The sequence below is a fragment of the Saccopteryx leptura genome, chromosome 6 (genome assembly GCF_036850995.1).
Source record: "Saccopteryx leptura isolate mSacLep1 chromosome 6, mSacLep1_pri_phased_curated, whole genome shotgun sequence".
Lineage (NCBI taxonomy): Eukaryota > Metazoa > Chordata > Mammalia > Chiroptera > Emballonuridae > Saccopteryx > Saccopteryx leptura.
In genome coordinates, this window is record NC_089508.1 from 147,808,335 (window position 1) to 147,828,123 (window position 19,789).

General features: G+C 39.4%; 1 protein-coding gene across 2 annotated transcripts in view; it reads right to left on the reverse strand.

The window, feature by feature from the left end:
* The window catches only part of CDC42SE2 (CDC42 small effector 2), a 140,554-nt gene that overhangs the window by 97,808 nt on the left and 22,957 nt on the right, over positions 1 to 19,789 (reverse strand). For both annotated transcript variants that reach the window (XM_066388188.1, XM_066388187.1), the window contains exon 2: positions 1,441 to 1,581. The gene's annotated coding sequence lies outside the window, so the exon portion shown is untranslated. The remainder of the gene's footprint in view (positions 1 to 1,440; positions 1,582 to 19,789) is intronic.

Consider the following 19,789-nt stretch of genomic DNA (forward strand, 5'->3'; position numbering starts at 1 on the left):
AATTCAATTCAGTATATGTACACTAGTGGGTTTACTAAGAAAGTACTAGTGTTAGAACAATAAGGCCTGACCTGTGGTGGGGCAGTAGATAAAGCGTCGACCTGGAAATGCTGAGGTCGCCGGTTCGAAACCCTGGGCTTGCCTGGTCAAGGCACATATGGGAGTTGATGCTTCCAGCTCCTCCCCCCTTCTCTCTCTCTCTCTCTCTCTCTGTCTCTCTCTCCTCTCTCTCCTTCTCTGTCTCTCTCTCCCCTGTCTAAAAATGAATAATAAAAAAAAAACTCTCTCTCTCTCTCTCACTCTCTCTCCCCTCTCTATAATGAATAAATTAAAAAAAATAAAAATAAATAATAAAAAAAAAAGACTGACCTGTGGTGGCGCAGTGGATAAAGCGTCAACCTGGAAACGCTGAGGTTGCCGGTTCGAAACCCTGGGCTTGCCTGGTCAAGGCACATATGGGAGTTGATGCTTCCTGCTCCTCTCCCCTTCTTTCTCTCTCTCTCTCTCTCTCTCACTCTCTCACTCTCTCTCCCCTCTGTATAATGAATAATAAAAAAAAAAAGAACAATAAGGATATAAACATAGCCCATTACTTCACAAACTGTATAATGTGCTACAAAGGCAACATACACAAACATATATTACCATACAGCACAGAACATAAATAGAAATGCAAGAGACACGAAAAGACAGCGGGTAATCAGAAAGGGGAGAAACAGATGAATCAGGATATTGTCCACACAAGGAACAGAGCATCGAAGGGCAAAACTGCTTAAACAATAAGGACATTTTCTCACATAACAAGAAACGCATAATTAGGGAAGTTTTACTAAATGGCGTTCCAGTTCTAGTCTCTGCAATTCTCTTTATGGAAAGGCATCACCTTCAGGCTACTAAGATAAATACAGTAGTTACAGATGTTAAAATCAGAAAAATCAACCTCTAGGGAGAAGAGGAACCATCTCTTCTCAAAAGTGAAAAAGCCTTTCCCAGAAGCCTCCTTCAGACTTCTCTTTTATTTTCCATTGACTAAACCTGGGTCTCATGCCCATTCCTAAAACCATCACTTCCAAAGGCAATGAGAACTACCATAATGAAGATCAGAGTGGATAACTGGTAACTTCAGTATTGTCTGAATGTTCAAGGAAGATAGGCCCTGGAGGATCATATGACTTGATGGGTAAAAGAAATAAGGAAGTGAAACACAGAGGCAAAGGAAGGGGTGTTTCTAACTGAAGAAGAAAGCAAAACTGCAATTATACAGGAAACATGCTGTTAGGGACAAAGAATTCTCTTAAAACGGATTGCTGCCATTCTCATATAAAAGTCGATTTACTAAACAGTAAATGCTAAGAATGGAGGAGGAATAGTCTCTTTTTAAGAAGAGAATGTAAGAATCAGTGAGGATATTCAGACTCACCACTCCTTGTCAATACTCACCCACTCAGCTCTCTCTGGGTTGAAACAGTCCATATTATACCTAGAGATGACTGCAGACTCACTGTCAGCAGTTGTTCCTTGAAGGTTTCTTCTCACTTGGGTTGAAGTGTCACTCAAAAATCCACACACAACTGGCCCTATCTGCAAAAAAAAAAAAGCGCACAATTAGAAGGCCAAAAATTGCAGGGAGAAATTTCCCCCTCCCCCATCTATAATTAACTGATTCAAATGAAAACTGAACTTAAACACCAGGTTCACTAAGCACCACTTTCAAACTAAGCAATCCGTATTTCAAAGGTCGTAATGTACAGTTCTTACTACAGTTACCACCCTGTTCTCATCATATAAATTTATTATAGTGTCCACAGTATACCAGGTTCAACCTATACCAAAGATTGCCCACTGGGCAGAATCCAACACATGCTTGTTTAGTGGACCCACACAAAGCTGGTCTACGCAGTGTGTTAAAAAAAAAGAAAAAGCTGCCTACATTTATGTATCAAAAAACAACATAGTCATGATTTCTGACATCTCTAGGGAAAAAATCAGGAGATTGGGCAACACGGGGCTCACACTCACACTTGGTAATGATCTGCTGGAGCTGATGAGCAGCTAACCCTTCCGATGGGATATGGCTCTGCAGTGCTCCACAGATGTCATCACTCTCTCCTACATGACCTGGTTCTGTTATCTGCCTGGCCCTCTTGGCATTTGAGCTTACAAACTCTGCTCTTTATTCATAACGGCTCACGGGTAACGTTTCTTACTATCAAAGCCAAGCATGTTTTTTGCCTTGAGGATACAACACAGCATGGAGATAACAGCAGGCCCTGGGTTTGAGCTCTAATTTTACACATGACTAGCTGTGTGACTTCACCTGTTTTTAACCTAAGATGTATTTCATTTACAAGCCTCAAATAAACATATAAGCATTTAACACAATCAACAAAGAGGCCCAAAATCTGTTATGTCCAAGTTGAATTAATAATCCTTAATCCACTGCTTCCTAGAACTCTCAGTACACACAATGAGCTAAGTAACCAGTGCCCAGTCTCTCATCCTAGAGGACCTATCAGACACTGCCCACATCCTCCCATCATCTCCAAGGCGGCTTGTTTTCTAAAACACATCATTCAAATGGATTCTTAGAACCATAAAAATAAAAGATAAGCACAGCAATCTCAGAATTAATTACTTTCCTAAAATTGCCTATAAATTCAACTATTTAAATAAAGTTGATAAAATAGCTTGACATGTCAAGATTCCATTTTATGAGGAGTATATTTCATTTAAAAAAAAGACAAAATGGTGATGCCACACATTACTCCTGGCAAAGTGCTGATGCACTACGTTTTATAAGCTTACACATTTCTTCAAATTTAATCTCAAAATGAACCAGGGCACTATGCTTAATCTAAAAATGAAGTTAGAAAAGCAGGAAGACTACAACTAATAAGTGAGTTTAGGAAGTTTACAGGATTTACAAGACCAATGCTCAAAAACTGTTTGTGTAAAATGATTGTTCAAGAACAATTAAACTAAAATTTAAAAGTTACTTACAGTGTCATCAGAAAATGACATAATTAGAAATAAATTGTCAATTAATGTACAAAGGCGGCAAATAAATGAAGAGACGCATTAGGTTCAAACAGCAGCAGATTCAATATTCCTGTCTGTATTTGGTCAAATGATTCTCCACAAAGGTGCAAAGACAAGTCAGTGGGCAAAGGACAGTCTTTGAACAAATGCAGCTGAAATGAGTAGATAGCTTCTACCTTGTAACGAACACAAAAATTAACCCCAAATGGACCACAAACCAAAAAGTAAAACCTAAAACTATAAAAATTCATGAAGAAAACATAGGGGAAGATATTTTTAGCCTTGGCTTAGACAAAGGTTTCTTAGATACAACACAAAAGCATGATACATAAAAAACCAAAGTGATAAATAGGATTTCATCAAAATTGCTAATTAATATCTACTGTGTTAACAGAATGAAAGCCACATACTGGAAGAAAATATATGCAAATCACATGATCTGAAAATGAACTGATATCCAAATATACAAAGAATTCTCAAAACTCAGTAATGGAAAACCCAATTTAAAACAGGGACAAGTGATCTGAATATACTCCTCACCAATGATACACAGCAGCAAATAAGCATATGAAAATATGCCCAACATCAGTATTCACTAGGGAAATACAAGTGTTAGCAAGGATATGGAGCAATTGGAGTTCTCTTTCTTATGTTGCTGGTGAGAATGTAAAATAGTAAAACCACTTTAGAATACAGGTTGGCAGTTTAAAAAAACAAATTTAAACATATACTTACCATACAACCCAGCCATTCCATTCCTAGGTATTTACGGAAGAGAAATGAAACTGTTTATAGCAGCTTTATCTGTAGTTACCAAAAACTGGATACAACCTAACTATCAACAGGTGAATCAATAAAAGATAGTACACTAACCTTCCCTTATCCATGGGGGACACCTTCCAAGACCCTCAGTGGATGCTTGAAACCAGACAGTAGTGAACCCTATATAATCCATGCCTTTTCCTATACATACATACCTATGACAAGGTTTAACTTATAAAATAGGCACAGTAAGCAATTAACAATAGTAACTAAGAATAAAACAACTCACTGTCCATCAACAAGTAAATCAGTAAAGATTGGTTCAGTAGTCATTATCTATGGGGGATAATACATATTAAAATAGAACAATTATATCAATATACTGTAATAAAAGTTATGCAACTGTGGCACTAAGTAAAATAAGAGTGACCTGAACACAAGCACTGCAATACTTTAACAGTCAATGTGCTACTAAAGTGATGAGTAGCACACATAGTGTGGATACTGTGGACAAAGGACAAAGTGGGACAGCACAAGTTTCATCATACTTAAAATGGAGCTAAATATTATTTTAACTTTATTTTATTTCTTGATTTTACAGAGAGAGGGGGGAGCAAGAACTATCAACTCATAGCTGCTTCACTTTAGTTGTTCATTGCTTGCCATATGTGCCTTGACTGGGCAAGCCCAGGGTTTTGAACCAGCAATCTCAGCGTTCCAGGTCAACATTCTATCCACTGAGCCACCACAGGCCAGTGGAGCTCAATTTTAGACGTATGATTTACTTATTGCTGGAATTGTTCATTTAATATTTTCGGACCATGACCAAACGTGACTAACAAAAACTGCAGATAGTGAAAACACAGTCAGGGGATTACTGTATAGTCACTTGGTGTACTGCAACTTGCAATAAAAAAAATAATGAACTACTATATGTTTATCAACATGGCTGAATCTCAAAATAATTTTTCTAATAAGCCACACCAAGTACAATGTGTCCATAAAGTCATGGTGCACTTTTGACCGGTCACAGGAAAGCAACAAAAGATGATAGAAATGTGAAATCTGCACCAAATAAAAGGAAAACTCTCCCAGTTTCATACCTATTCAGTGCAGTTCGATGTGGGCTCACGCACATATTTTTTAGGGCTCCTTAGGTAGCTATCCCGTATAGCCTCTATAGACTCGTCACTGACTGATGGCCTACCAGAACGGGATTTCTCCACCAAACTGCCGGTTTCCTTCAACTGCTTATCCCACCGAGTAATGCTATTCCTATGTGGTGGCGCTTCGTTATAAATGCACCAATATTCACGTTGTACTTTGGTCATGGATTCGAATTTAGCGAGCCACAGAACACAATGAACTTTCCTCTGTACCGTCCACATCTCAACTGGCATGGCTGCGGGCTGCTCCGCTGTTTACATGGTGTTATGTCATCATCTGCGCATGTGCACATGCTGCCACATCATCCTACAGAAACTGGGAGGGTTTTCCTTTTATTTGGTGCAGATTTCACATTGCTATCGTCTTTTGTTGCTTTCCTGTGACCGGTCAAAAGTGCACCATGACTTTACGGACACACTGTATATAATGTAGAATCCATTTATGTAAAATTCTACAATCTCACCTGATGGATGTGATGGATAAGGCATTGACTGACCTGGAATGCTGAGAGGTTGCTAGTTCAAAACTGCAGGTTTGCCAGTCAAGGAACATATGAGAAGCAACTTCCACCAGTTGATGCTTCCAGCTCCTCCCCATGCCTTTCTCCTATCCTCTCCCTAAAATCAATAAGTAAAATCTTTAAAAAAAAAAAATAAAGTTCTACAATCTCTAGTGATAGAAAGCTGTTCTGCTGACTGCCCCCCATTTCCCCTGCCCCTTACCCAAAAGGAGCCTGAACTCTGCTTTCCTAAAACAGATTTGAGAAATTACTAGGGCTCCCAGTCTCGGGTGGCAACTTCTCGATCAATAAACCTTTCCTTGCTCCAAACCATGATGTTTTGAGTTTTGGTCTTTCAAAAGTGAGGCACATAAACTTGAAATCATTATCAGGAACCCAAACAAACCCAGTCCCAAGAGTAATGAAAACACATGTCCACACAAAGAAAATGGGCTAGAGGAGGCAGCACAGGATAGGAGTCAAGAAAACAGGCTCAGGAGCCGAACTATCATAGTTTGAATTCTGGTTCTACCACTCATTAGATGTGTTGACGTTAGACATTATTCATTACACCTCACTTTCCTAAATTGTAAAATGGAAATAATTCATAAGGTCATTGTAAATTTAAATTAGGTTAATACATGTAAAAGCCCTAGAACATGGTATGGCACAAAGTAGCCTTCAGAAGTATGGCTATCGAATAGAGTTTAATATATGATGTAACACTGTGATAATAATTTTCTTAATATATATTAAGAGAACATTCTTAAATACATATTCTCATAGTAACTGCAGTACAATGTAGTGTTTAAGAATTTACTTGAATTTGTTTATGGTCAAAGTTATGTGACTGTGGCACTAAGATTAGCCTATTTTATTCTTTCTGATTCTGACTGCCATGGAGAATTGCAGGCAAGATATTTTACCTCCCTGAGATTTGGTTTCTTTCATCAAAGACAAATGAACACAATGCTATCTATCTCACAAAATATTGTAAGAATGTAGTAAGATATATAAAGCATTTACTTAGTACTATACTTGGCACATAGTCTAAAAACTAATACTATTTTATTACACTATTAGTGAAAAAAGTACATTATGACTAGAGTGACCACTTGTCTTTGTGAGAGTTCCAGATTATGCATGTTTTCACAATGCAATGACATATTATAGCCATTTCTCCTTCTATGTCAATATGCCCCAGTGTAGATAAATTAGTCATCCTAATTTATAACTGAAACATTTCCAAGATTTTCCCTCTACTTGGTTCTTTTATTAAAATGACCAATAAATAGGTTTTTTTGTATTTTTTAATTTTTAATTTTAATTTATTGTGTTGACATGGTTTCATCCCTCTATTTAGTTCTTCATCCTTTTAAATGGTATCTTATTCCCCTTTTAGTGGCATTACCTCTTTGCTTTCCAACTCACCATCCCCCTTACACACACACACAGACACACACACACACACACACACAGTCTCCAGCTATCCTTACTCCTGGCTGCACCTCCGAATCATGGGGCAATCTTAGGCCCTGAGTTTCAGATTCAAAAATTCAGGAAAATGGTATCCCATTTTGAGTACTATATCTTGAGACATTAATAAACTAGGATTCATCCAGAGAAGGGAAAGCAGAAAAATCATGCCTGAAAATTGTCACATAAGCAAAAGTTAAGGAAACTGGAGAGAACTAGCCTAGCAAAAAGCAGAGGGAAAGGTATGACAGAATTCAAACAGGCACAGGACTTAGAATACAAGAATGTGAATGCGAAGCAGGCTTACTGCACTGTCATAGAGGGTGAGACCAAAGTCACTAGGTAAAAGTTCCAGAAAGGCAATTTTTAGTTTAAAAAAAGAAACACCAGCCTGACCGGTGGTGGTGCAGTGGAGAGCGCGTCAACCTAGGATGCTGAGGACCCAAGTTTGAAACCTGGAGGTGGCTGGCTTGAACACGAGATCATCAACATGATCCCAAGGTCTCTGGCTTGAGTCCAAAGGTTGTTGGCTCAGCTGGAGCCCCCTGGTCAAGGCACTTATGAGAAGCAATCAATGAACAACTAAAGTGCTGCAACTACAAGTTCAACCTTCCCATCTCTTTCTCATCTCTCTTCCTTCTTCTTTAAAAAAAAAAAAAGAAAGAAAGGAAAACCATCTAAAAAGTATAAATGCTCCCCCCAAAGATAGTGAGTTGTCTAGAGAAAGTGGTGAATTCATAGTTACTAGAGATTTTAAAGACCAGGAACACTAAAAAATTCCTACATTTGATAGAACGTGGGACTAGACAATATCTACAATCCAAATGAATTATAAGGTTCTATTATAACATAAGAAATGCTCAATCTCTCTGGCTCCATCTTGTTCAAGCCTGCTTCCTTCCCATGGTCTTCAGGAGAGTAGCTCTTGCTTTGTCTTGCATATATACATGCTAATCATTAAAGGAATTCTGCTTGTCGCTTGAGTTTTGCAAAAAGAGTCCATCCCAGTTCCCCCTTCCTGATCCAATAGAAGCCTGAACTCTGTACTTTCTTAAAATGGATTTGAGGATTAGGTCCGCCATCTTATCAGTTGGCATCTTCAGATCAATAAGCCTTTCCTACTCCAAACTCTGATATTTTTGAGTTTTGTCCTACAAAGCACCAGACACACAAACTTTGAACCACTACAACACTTAATTCTTCAGATATTATAGCACATTACCCTAGGCCACCCTAAAAATAAGTGCAACTTCCTAAAATGTGAGATTTAACTGCCTGTTTTACAAAGAAATCAGAGGAATTACTCAATTTAAGATAAATACATTATATTTTTCTTTTTTTTTCTGTATTTTTAGATCCGTAAGATGCACCTGACCATTAGATGCACCTAGGGTTTTAAGGAGGAAAATATGAAAAAAAATATTCTGAACCAAATGGTGTGTTAAAATATTTAATAAAATATACCACAGTAATATTTCAACAATGTAAACTCAATAGCAGCATTAACAACCATTAGCACTGTTATTAACACATGAGAAGAGACTTTAATGTTCAAATACTCTTCTAGTTGTCCAGGAACCTGCAGCAGCTAAAAAAAAAAAAAAAAAAAAAAGAACATTCACTCCATAAGATGCACAGGCATTTCCCCCTCCACTTTGGGGGGGGGGGGTTCATTTTATGGAGTGAAAAATATGGTAATTTACTGATTTTTAGAAAAAGAGGATAGGGGAAGAGAAGCGAAGCAAATGAGAGAAGGGAGAGGGAGAGAGAGATCAATTTGTTGTGCCACTTATTCATGCTGTCGTTGATTGACTCTTGTACTTGAGCTGACTAGAGATCAAACCCCCAACCTCAGCAAGTCAGGACAACATTCTAACCAACTAAGCAACCCAGCCAAAGCCTACATTTTTTTATATTAATAAATTTTCTAAAGAAAAAAAATTATTTTCAATCAGATTGAAAGCAAAGAGTTTCCTCATTTGACCCTGTACGAAAGCCAGAAAGAAACCCAGATGCCAATTTGTCTTCCATTCAGATAGAATGCTGATTTCTCAAAGGGGAAAGTGGTATCAATAAGGCTTATTGAGGATGTAATATTTTTTAAAAGACTAGGTAGACTAACAAACATTTGGTTTCTGATTTCACCAGGAGGAAAAAGAAAAAACAAGGAATTTAAAAAGTTTTCCCAATGATTTACAGAATTACAGTGGCCATGGGTACAGAAAGATAAATCACTGAGAACAATGGGACTAAATAAAAACTCTTGTCTTCTCTGCTATCATATTCGATTTTATGTTGAGGTTAAACTGCTCTGGAAGGAAACTACTTTGCACAAGTGAAAACAAAAATGCAAAAAAAAAAAGTAAGGTATCTATCCTCATAGTGTGATTCTTGTAAAAAGCACATAAAATGTCTAAAACTTAGTCTCTGTCATCTTTAACTCACTATTTATAACCTCTATACTTTTACAACACTTAAACTATATTTTATTTTCATTAAAACATTAGTTTTAATAAATATGCTACACTTTTAAATTTGATTTTATTCAGCGAGATGGGATAATTTTTTTTTAATAATTTTATTTTTAATGGGGTGACATCAATAAATCAGGATACATATATTCAAAGATAACAACTCCAGGTTATCTTGTCGTTCACTTATGTTGCATACCCATCACCCAAAGTCAGATTGTCCTCTGTCACCTTCTATCTAGTTTTCTTTCTGCCCCTCCCCCTCCCCCTTTCCCTCTCCCTCTCCCCCCTCCCCTCGTAACCACCACACTCTTATCAATGTCTCTTAGTTTCACTTTTATGTCCCAGAGATGGGATAATCTTTACACCCCATAGAGAAAACTTTTTTTTTATGGTGTCTTTTCCTAATCTTAAGAGGATAGCTTTTTTAGAAAAAACTTTTATAATAAGTCTTTAAAAATAAACTTTTAAAGCATTATTCATCTTTCCACACAACTTTCCAAAATACTACTACACATACAGAAGGCTAGAACAGGGAAGCAACTTAAAACTAGAAAGCCTGTTATGGTTTGAATTGTGTCCCTTTTGTCTTCATAACCCACTAAAAAGATATGTTGAAGTCCTAACCTTAGAACCTCTGAATGTGAGCTTACTGGAAATAAGAGTTGTTACAAATATAATCAGTTAAAAAGAGGTTAAAATGGAGTGGAGTGGGCCTCTAATCCAATATAATTGGCGTCCTTGTAAAAAGTCAGCCATGTGAAGACATAAAGACAAACAGAACTCATTCTAGACAATTAGCTCAATTGGTTAGAGCATCGACTCGAAACACAGAGGTTGCCAGTTCGACCCCAGTCAGGGCACATACAGGAGTAGATCAATTTTTCTGTCTCTCTCCCTCTCTCACTTCCTCACTAAAATCAATTAAAAAAAAAAAAAAAGACAAACAGAACTCCAAGTGACAATGAAGGCAGAGACTGGAGACCAGCTGCACAACTAGAAATGAGAACACCTAAGATTGCCAACAAACCACCAGCAGCTAGGAAGAGGCGAAGAATAATTTATTCCCTTACCGGTTTCAAGGGGAGCATGCCCTGACTTTGGATTTCTAGCCTACAAAACTGTGAGAATAAGTTCCTGCTTATGGCACTTCATTGTGGCAGCCCTAGAAAATTAATACAGCTTCCATTTAATTAGGAAAGTGAAAAAAGTCATATGAAGCTAAATGTTACAATCATGATCACTATAATCCATTACCCAATCAAAATAGGATTTTGGCTTTGTGTTGGAAGGGTCGTTACAAACAAGTTCTCCAGAAGCGAATTCATGTTTTCATTATTCTATTCTACTATCCTATTTATTCACTACTTAGGCTAGACTGCTATTCAGGCCACTAGGTTTTCCATCATTTTCTAATTAGATAACCAGTCTTCATATCCTTAATTTACATCTTATTTACTTGTTTTGTACATAGCACTGTAAAACGTATTTCACTTTCACTCTCCTGTCCACAAATCACCTTGTTCTCCACTACAAATATAATCATTATCAACAGTTTCTTTTATATCTTTCTACTGAAATTCTATGCATTTATAAAAAATTGTACATATCTCTCTCAAGTGTGGGGTAGAAATAAATGATTGCATACTCTATGTATCATGCTGCACATTGTTTTTATCATTTCATGTATCTTGGGAGATCATTCCATACATGTAGAACTTAAATTTTTAGTTTTTGTATAGTACTCGACTATATCAGTACATCATAATATATTTAACCAATTCCCTACAAATGGATATTTACCGTATTTCCCCATGTATAAGATGTACCATTACCCCAAAATATTTGGGGTCTAAAAACTGGGTGTGTCTTACACAGTGGTTATGGCATTTCAAATGCCATAGATGGAACTGAGGACAAGGCAATATATGAAGACAGTGCTTCATCATCAGACACAGAGGAGGACAAGCTAATAGATGGGAGTTTTGACAGTGATAAGGAGTTGTAGGAATTTTATGATGAATAAAAATTGAGTTCAATAACTTTATGTAATACATTTTTTTTCAAATTTCAGGCCTCAAAATTAAGGTGTGTCTTATACATGGGTAAACACAGAGGGTGCTAAAATTTTAATTTCCCTCAAGGAAGTCAATACACATTTAATTTGTGCTACCTGCCTTTGTAAGGAGTTAAGATGTGGGAAGGTGGGTCATTCTCTTTCAGAGGCATCTGTCTGCATTCTAACCAGGCCCTGGCATTTTAGGACCTCAAAGCAAAGTGGTCTTTGACAAACTGTCCATTGGGATGAGGAGGAAGGAATACTTTAGACTACTAAATCTGACAAATCTGCAAATCATACTATAAAACCTTAATCTCAACTGTTCAACATTCAAATTAATATATATATTATTCAGTATGAAGGTCTCTGTATTAAAGCTTAACAATCAATGGTTTATTCCAAGAGTCACAATAGAATGGTTTCCTAAAGACTTTAATTCCACTCACTTCTGCATATGTATGTTATCTATTACCAAGAGCCAAATAACCCCTAAATTTAACAAAGAAATCATTGGAAAGGTTCATGGGGACTGGATAATGTTTTTTAGAAAAACAGCACTTTGAAGGGTTCTTTGTGCTTAAAAAACAGAAGGGAAAAGATAATGTGTACCTTTGTGAGATAACTTAGATGGAAATGACAATCTTGAGATTACATGTATTTTGAAAATTGTATTTCATAACAAAATTAGAATTTAAATATTTTTAAAAGACAGCTGTGGCCATAAAAGAGTAATCTGTAAGTTTACTTTCCTTAAAAACAGTGAGAGATAAGAGGAAGAGAGAAGGACAGACAGAGAAAGAGACAGGAACCCTGGCCAGTGGGTTCAGTAGCATTAACCTGGGGTGTGGATGTCCCGAGTTCAATTCCCCATCAGGGCAAATAGGAGAAGTAACCATCTGCTTCTTCACCCCTCCCCCTCTCCATTCACTCTCTTCCCCTCCCGCAGCCATGGCTTGATTGATTCTAGCCCATCCACCCAGGCACTGAGGATGACTCATGGAGCCTCTACCTCAGGCACTAAAAATAGCTCCATAGCGAACATGGCCCCAGATGGGCAGAGCATCGGCTCCAGAAAGGGATCAATGGTTGGGTCCTGGTCAGGGCACAAGCTGGGGTCTGTCTCCCCTCCTTACACTTAAATTAAAAAAAAAAAAAAAAAAAAAAAGCCCTGGCCAGTTGGCTCAGTGGTAGAGCGTCAGCCTGGCGTGCAGGAGTCCTGGGTTCGATTCCCGGCCAGGACACACAGGGGAAGCACCCATCTGCTTCTCCACCCCTCCCCCTCTCCTTTCTCTCTGTCTCTCTCTTCCCCTCCCGCAGCCGAGGCTCCATTGGAGCAAGGTTGGCCCGGGCACTGAGGATGGCTCTATGGCCTCTGCCTCAGGCGCTAGAATGGCTCTGGTTGCAACAGAGCAACGCCCTAGATGGGCAGAGCATCACCCCCTGGTGGGCATGCCGGGTGGATCCTGGTCGGGCGCATGCAGGAATCTGTCTGACTGCCTCCCCGTTTCCAACTTCAGGAAAAAAAAAAAAGAAGAAGGCCCCAGTGTATGGCTGTCCCGGGTTCGATTACTGTTCAGGACACACAGGAGAAGTGCCCATCTGCTTCCCCACTCCTCCCCATCTTACCCCCCCCCCGCCCTCCTGCAGCCATGGCTCAACTAGAGTAAGTTGGCCCGGAGCACTGAGGATGCTCCATGGCCTCCGCCTCAGGCATTAAGAAGACCTTGGTTGCTGAGCAATGGGAGCAATACCCCAGATGGACAGTCCTTAGTGGACTTGCCAGGTAGATCCCAGTAGGGGTGCATGAGGAGTTTGTCTCTGCCTCCCCTCCTCTCACTGAATAACACAAAAACAAAAACAAAAGGCCCTGGTTGGTTGGCTCAGTGGTAGAGCATCAGACCAGTGTGTGTAAGTTCCTGGTTCAATTCCCCATCAGGGCACAAAGGAGAAGCAACCATCTGTTTCTCCACCCCTCCATCATCTCTCTCCTCCTCCTATAACCATGGCTCATTCGAGCACGTGGGCCCCAGGCACTGAAGATGGCAACATGGCCTTGCCTCAGGTGCTAAAATAGGTTGATTGCCAAACAACAGAGCAATGGTCCCAGATGGGCAGAGCATCGCCCCATAGGAGGCTTGCCAGGTGGATCACAGTCCTGCACATGCGGGAACCTGTCTCTCTGCCTCCCCACCTCTCACAGAAAAGAAAAGAAAGAAAAGAAAAGAAACAAAACTGGAGGGGAGAGAGATGAGAAGCATCAACTCCTAGCTGCTTCACTTTAGTTGTTCACTGATTGCTTCTCATACGTGCCCTGGTAGGGTGGTGAGCTCCAGCCAAGCCAGTGACCTCTTACTCAAGCCAGTGATGTTAGGCTTCAAGACAGAGACCTTCGGGCTCAAGCCAGGTACCATGGGATCATGTCAATGATCCCACACTCAAGCTGGCAACCCCATGTTCAAGCTTGTGAGCCTGTGCTCAAGTCAGATGAGCCTGCACTCAAGCCAAGGACCTTGGGGTTTTGAACCTGGTTCCTTCCTCAGCATCCTTGGTCAATGCTCTATATCTACTGTGCCACCACCAGTCAGGTTGGAAGTTTACCTTTTTTTAATGAGAAAAAGGAGTACATGCTTAGGCTGTTTGTGAAGGATTTCCCCACACCTGAGAGATTTTACACTGACTCATCTTTTATTCTAGTATTTTTAAGGTTTTCTTTGCTATATTCAACTCTGGGAAACTGAGCATTTATCTTGGTATAGAATGTGAGGTAGAGGCCCAGTTTTCTTTCTTTCTAATTTTGTATTTTGGCGCTCACTTCTATGAAGTTGTTTGCTATGTTCATTGGTTGGTAAAGTACTATAAAAATACACTGGGGTTTATCATAAAGGTCAGTTATAGTTTGTCAAAAAGTTTTCAAAGAAAAATAAAAACATAAATAAGATAATTTACTCAGAAGGACAAAAACACAATACTAATTACAGCAGAAGTTAAGTTGTTCCCCTAAAGCCCTGGTCGGCAAACTGCAGCTCGTGAGCCACATGCGGCTCTTTGGCCCCTTGAGTGTGGCTCTTCCACAAACTACCACGTGTGGGCGCTACCTCGGTAAGGAATGTACCTATCTATATAGTTTAAGTTTAAAAAATTTGGCTCTCGCCCTGGCTGGTTGGCTCAGTGGTAGAGCGTCGGCCTGGCGTGCGGAAGTCCCAGGTTCAATTCCAGGCCAGGGCACATAGGAGAGGCGCCCATCTGCTTCTCCACCCCTCCCCCTCTCCTTCTTCTCTGTCTCTCTCTTCCCCTCCCGCAGCCAAGGCTCCAGTGGAGCAGAGTTGGCCCGGGCACTGGGGATGGCTCCATGGCCTCTGCTTCAGGCACTAGAGTGGCTCTGGTCGCAACAGAGTGACGCCCCGGATGGGCAGAGCATCACCTCCTGGTGGGCATGCCAGGTGGATCCCGGTCAGGCGCATGAGGGAATCTGTCTGACTGCCTCCCCATTTCTAGCTTCAGGAAAAAAAAAATATATATATATAATATAATATATATTATATATATATATTATATATATTATATTATATATATATAATATATATATAAAAATTTGGCTCTCAAAAGAAATTTCAATTGTTGTACTGTTGATATTTGGTTCTGTTGACTAATTTTTTTTTTTATTTATTCATTTTTAGAGAGGAGAGAGAGAGGGAGAGAAACAGAGAGGGAGAGAGACAGAGAGAGAGAAGGGGGAGGAGCTGGAAGCATCAACTCCCATATGTGCTTTGACCAGGCAAGCCCAGGGTTTCGAACTGACGACCTCAGCATTTCCAGGTCAACGCTTTATCCACTGCGCCACCACAGGTCAGGCAACTAATGAGTTTGCTGACCACTGCCCTAAAGTCAAGGGTCTTCACCCAGTGCAAAGTTTGAGGTTTTCCAGGGGGTACACAGGTCTGAACAGTCTTAAGAAAATCAATTTCCAGATCTCTAATTTCTTTTTGTACTCTTTTCTAAATTTGATGTATCCCAGCATCACTCATTCTCTTTTTCTTTTTTTTTTCTTTTTTTTTTAATAAATATCTTATTTATTGATTTATTTTTTTTTTAAGAGAGAGAGGAGTGAGAGAGAGAGAGAGACAGAGAGAGAGAGAGAGAAGGGGGAGGAGCAGGAAGCATCAACTCCCATATGTGCCTTGACCAGGCAAGCCCAAGGTTTGGAACCGGCGACCTCAGTGTTCCAGGTCGACGCTTTATCCCACTGCGCCACCACAGGTCAGGCCTCATTCTCTTTTTCTACCTTTCCTTTTACAATAGCTCTTCTATGTTATGGAAGAAAGTCATACTTCTTACTCATCTCAAATCTTAATATGGTACTTTGCTTCAAGAAAGCATCAGGGCACCAAGTGGATAACTGCAAGAGATGAGGAAGAATCTCATGTGAGCAAAGCCAGAAATACTAAACAAACTCATGGCAAGACTCCTTACCTAACCACTCAAATCAACCAATCAATCTATGTTAGCTTTCGAGTTTAAAAGTGAAAGTGATTGTCCAGTGGTTATTCAGTGCAGGTGTTGCCAAGTTTATTAGATTTTAAAAAATCAGACTGCCTCTGACAGGGTAATTAACATAACCAGTTTGACTGGTGTGACAATGAGGACTAAAACATATCACAGCAATATTTTCAATTAAGGTTAATAAGCAGAACACACGGTTAAGGTTTTAGCAATATAGTCTTTAAAAATATGCACAACATACAGTACTCCAGAAATTACATCTTATGCAACTTTTTAAACTTAAGATGAAAAATTTTAGGTAAGGAAGTACAAAAGTTCTTTAAAACTTTTTAGAGGGTACATACACAAAATTTTAAAGATTACATGAACTTGCTGACAGGAAACAGCAGAGCTCTAGAATTATCTAGAACAGCAACAGAGTATCATCAGCTCTTTAAAAACAATCAATTTGGAAAGCAGCTGGGGGAGACCAACTCTTCAATGTCAGTGCCAAAAAATGTTTATAGCAAAACTGAATTATTTGCTCCAATTTGTCAACAGGTATTTCTAAAGCACAGTTAAATGTCCAGGTCAACCCAATACTCTGTCTTGCAAAGAACAGTTCTCAACTGAACCTATATCCCTAACTTACTCTTAAATACTAATGAAAAACCTAAATTATAGTATTTGGAAGTTATTTAGCATAAGGCTTTTTAATAAGATGCTCACCATACTGAAAACATTGAGTATAGTCAAGACTCAAATATGGGAAGGTATAAATATTTTTATAGAAAAGCACACTAAGCCCTGGCCGGTTGGCTCAGCGGTAGAGCATCGGCCTAGCGTGCGGAGGACCCGGGTTCGATTCCCGGCCAGGGCACACAGGAGAAGCGCCCATTTGCTTCTCCACCCCTCCGCAGCGCTTTCCTCTCTGTCTCTCTCTTCCCCTCCCGCAGCCAAGGCTCCATTGGAGCAGAGATGGCCCGGGTGCTGTGGATGGCTCTGTGGCCTCTGCCTCAGGCGCTAGAGTGGCTCTGGTCGCAACATGGCGACGCCCAGGTTGGGCAGAGCATCGCCCCCTGGTGGGCAGAGCGTCGCCCCTGGTGGGCGTGCCGGGTGGATCCCGGTCGGGCGCATGCGGGAGTCTGTCAGACTGTCTCTCCCTGTTTCCAGCTTCAGAAAAAATGAAAAAAAAAAAAAAAAAAAAAAAAAAGAAAAGCACACTAACTTGTAGTAGTCTCTCAAAATTTTATGAGGAAACAAAAAAAAATTAAAAAGCTTTATATCAAAAAAGTACACATCTTTCCATTCTAGGTTTTAAGAGGAAAGCTATAATTACTGGCTCATATATCCTTTTTAAAGATTACCACAGTTTCTCCTATGTTGACAAAATAACAAACTGAGGTAGCATATTTGAATATAAAAAGACACACAAATTATGTACTAATTCAATTCTATAAAAACCTACAATTAGAAAAGAAGGCTTTACAGTTACATCCATTGGCAGTATTTCCCCTATTCAACCCATAAACACGCTGCAAAAAAAGTTTCTACAAACACTAGTTTAGAGTATTTTTCCGACTGAAAATAATAGAACTGGCATTCTGCTTTATGAAAATGTTATTGTACAATAATAGAAAATATTAGAATTGACGTGCTGCTTTACAATAACAGAAAAGTAACAGCTCACACTCAAAGAAAAAAAAATTTCTGAACAAATCAAGCCTAAGTTGGGTTTTTTATACTTACCAACTTCAAAATATACTACACATAAAGCCTTTTCATCTAATTAAACAGAAGCCTTCTCCTGAACATTAGCTATGCTGGGTTAGTCAAGTAGCACTTGGCATTCATTCTTTCCCACCACTCCCTGTATTTGCCTTCCTGGTCTTTGGGGGCAAGAAAGCTAAAACAAAACAAAAACAAAACAAAAAGAACTACATTTCATAGACTTTTTCTTATAGTTAACATTTGGAATTAAAGCAGGTTCTACCAGTAAGAAAGCCTCCTGTGAGATTTGGAAAGGAAAAGTGAACTGGAAGTTCCTTCTACTGCTGATTTAAGTGATCAATGACACAAAGAAACAAATGATTCTTAGCCACTGCAACAGTAGCCAAACTCTAGTCATCAGATTTAAAGGTACCTAGAAGCAGTCAGGGCACCAGATTCAGTATCCAATGACTGGTTCCCCACTTCAGTTTCCTGTTCTCTCAGCTGTGGTCTTAATGTTTTCTATATATTAGTCCAGTGATGGTCCTCTGACTCCGGCTCTAATTATAAAATATTTGTTGTGAAAAGTATGAAAAAAAGGATGTTTTTAAAAGTTGACACTCACCCCCCCATAACTACATACACTGAGTAACAATTATACATATACTATTTTGTACCCTACTTTAGCACTGAGACAAACTTTCTCCTGAAAACACTCCATAACAAATTACTAATGGATGTTACATACTGAAACACCTAATCTAATAATTCCTCTTTACTGAAAAATTTAAAAATTTAAATTGTTCTTTAATACAAATAATGCTTCACTGTTTTTGGACAGAAAGCTTTTTTTAAGGATAAACATAGCATGGTATATTCATATAACCATATATTATTCAGTTATTAAAAAGAATGAAGGCCCTGACCAGTTGGCTCAGTGGTAGAGCATCAGCCTGGCGTGCAGGAGTCCCGGGTTTGATTCCCAGCCAGGGCACACAGGAGAAGTGCCCATCTGCTTCTCCATCCCTCCCCCTCTCCTTCCTCTCTGTCTCTCTCTTCCCCTCCCGCAGCCAAGGCTCCACTGGAGCAAAGTTTGCCCAGGCACTGAGGAAGGCTCTGTGGCCTCTGCCTCAGGCGCTAGAATGGCCCTGATTGCGGCAGAGCATCGCCCCCTGGTGGGCATGCCGGGTGGATCCTGGTCGGGCGCATGCAGGAGTCTGACTGCCTTCCCGTTTCCAACTTCGGAAAAATACAAAAAAAAAGAATGAGTATTAATACATGCTACGATATGGATAAACCCTGAAAACATGCTAAGTGAAAAATGCTGATTACAAAAGGCCATGTACTCCCTGTACTGCGGGTTGAAATGTAAAATGGTCTAGACACTTTGTAAGACAGTATAGCAGATCCACTTACAGATATATATACCTAAGATAAATTAAAACATGCATCCAAACAAAGTTGTACATGAATTCACAGCAGCACTATTTTTTTCATTATTATTATTTATTGATTTTAGAAAGAGAGGGAGAGAGAAGGAAGAGACCGGAACATCAATCTGTTCCTGTATGTGCCTGACCAGAGATCTAACCTGCAATCTCTGTGCTTCGGGACGATGCTCTAACCAACTGAACTATCCAGCCAGGGCAGCAGCACTATTCTTAATAGCCAAAATGTGGAAACAAACCAAATATCCATTAACTGATGAATGGGTAAGTAAAATGTGGTATATTCATACAACTGAACAATATTCAGCCACAACAGAGAATGAAGTGCTGATACCTACAACAACAAAGATGAACCTCAAAACATTATGCTAAGTGAAAAAAGCCACTCACAAAAGGCCACATATTATATGACCCCATTTATATAAAATGCCCAAGAGGCAAACCAGAAAGACAGAAAATAGATTAGTGGTTGCCAGGGCGGAGGGTGGGAGGAGAGAGAAATGTGGAATGACTGCTGATCTATTTTGGGGGTAATGAAAATATTCTAAAACTAGATAATGGTAACTGTTGCACAACTGACATGTTTTAGATATGTGAATTACGATTTTGACAATAATTCCAATATGGGGGATTCTCTGGGTGTCCTATAATTCATCTTAATTCTGACACTATCTATTTA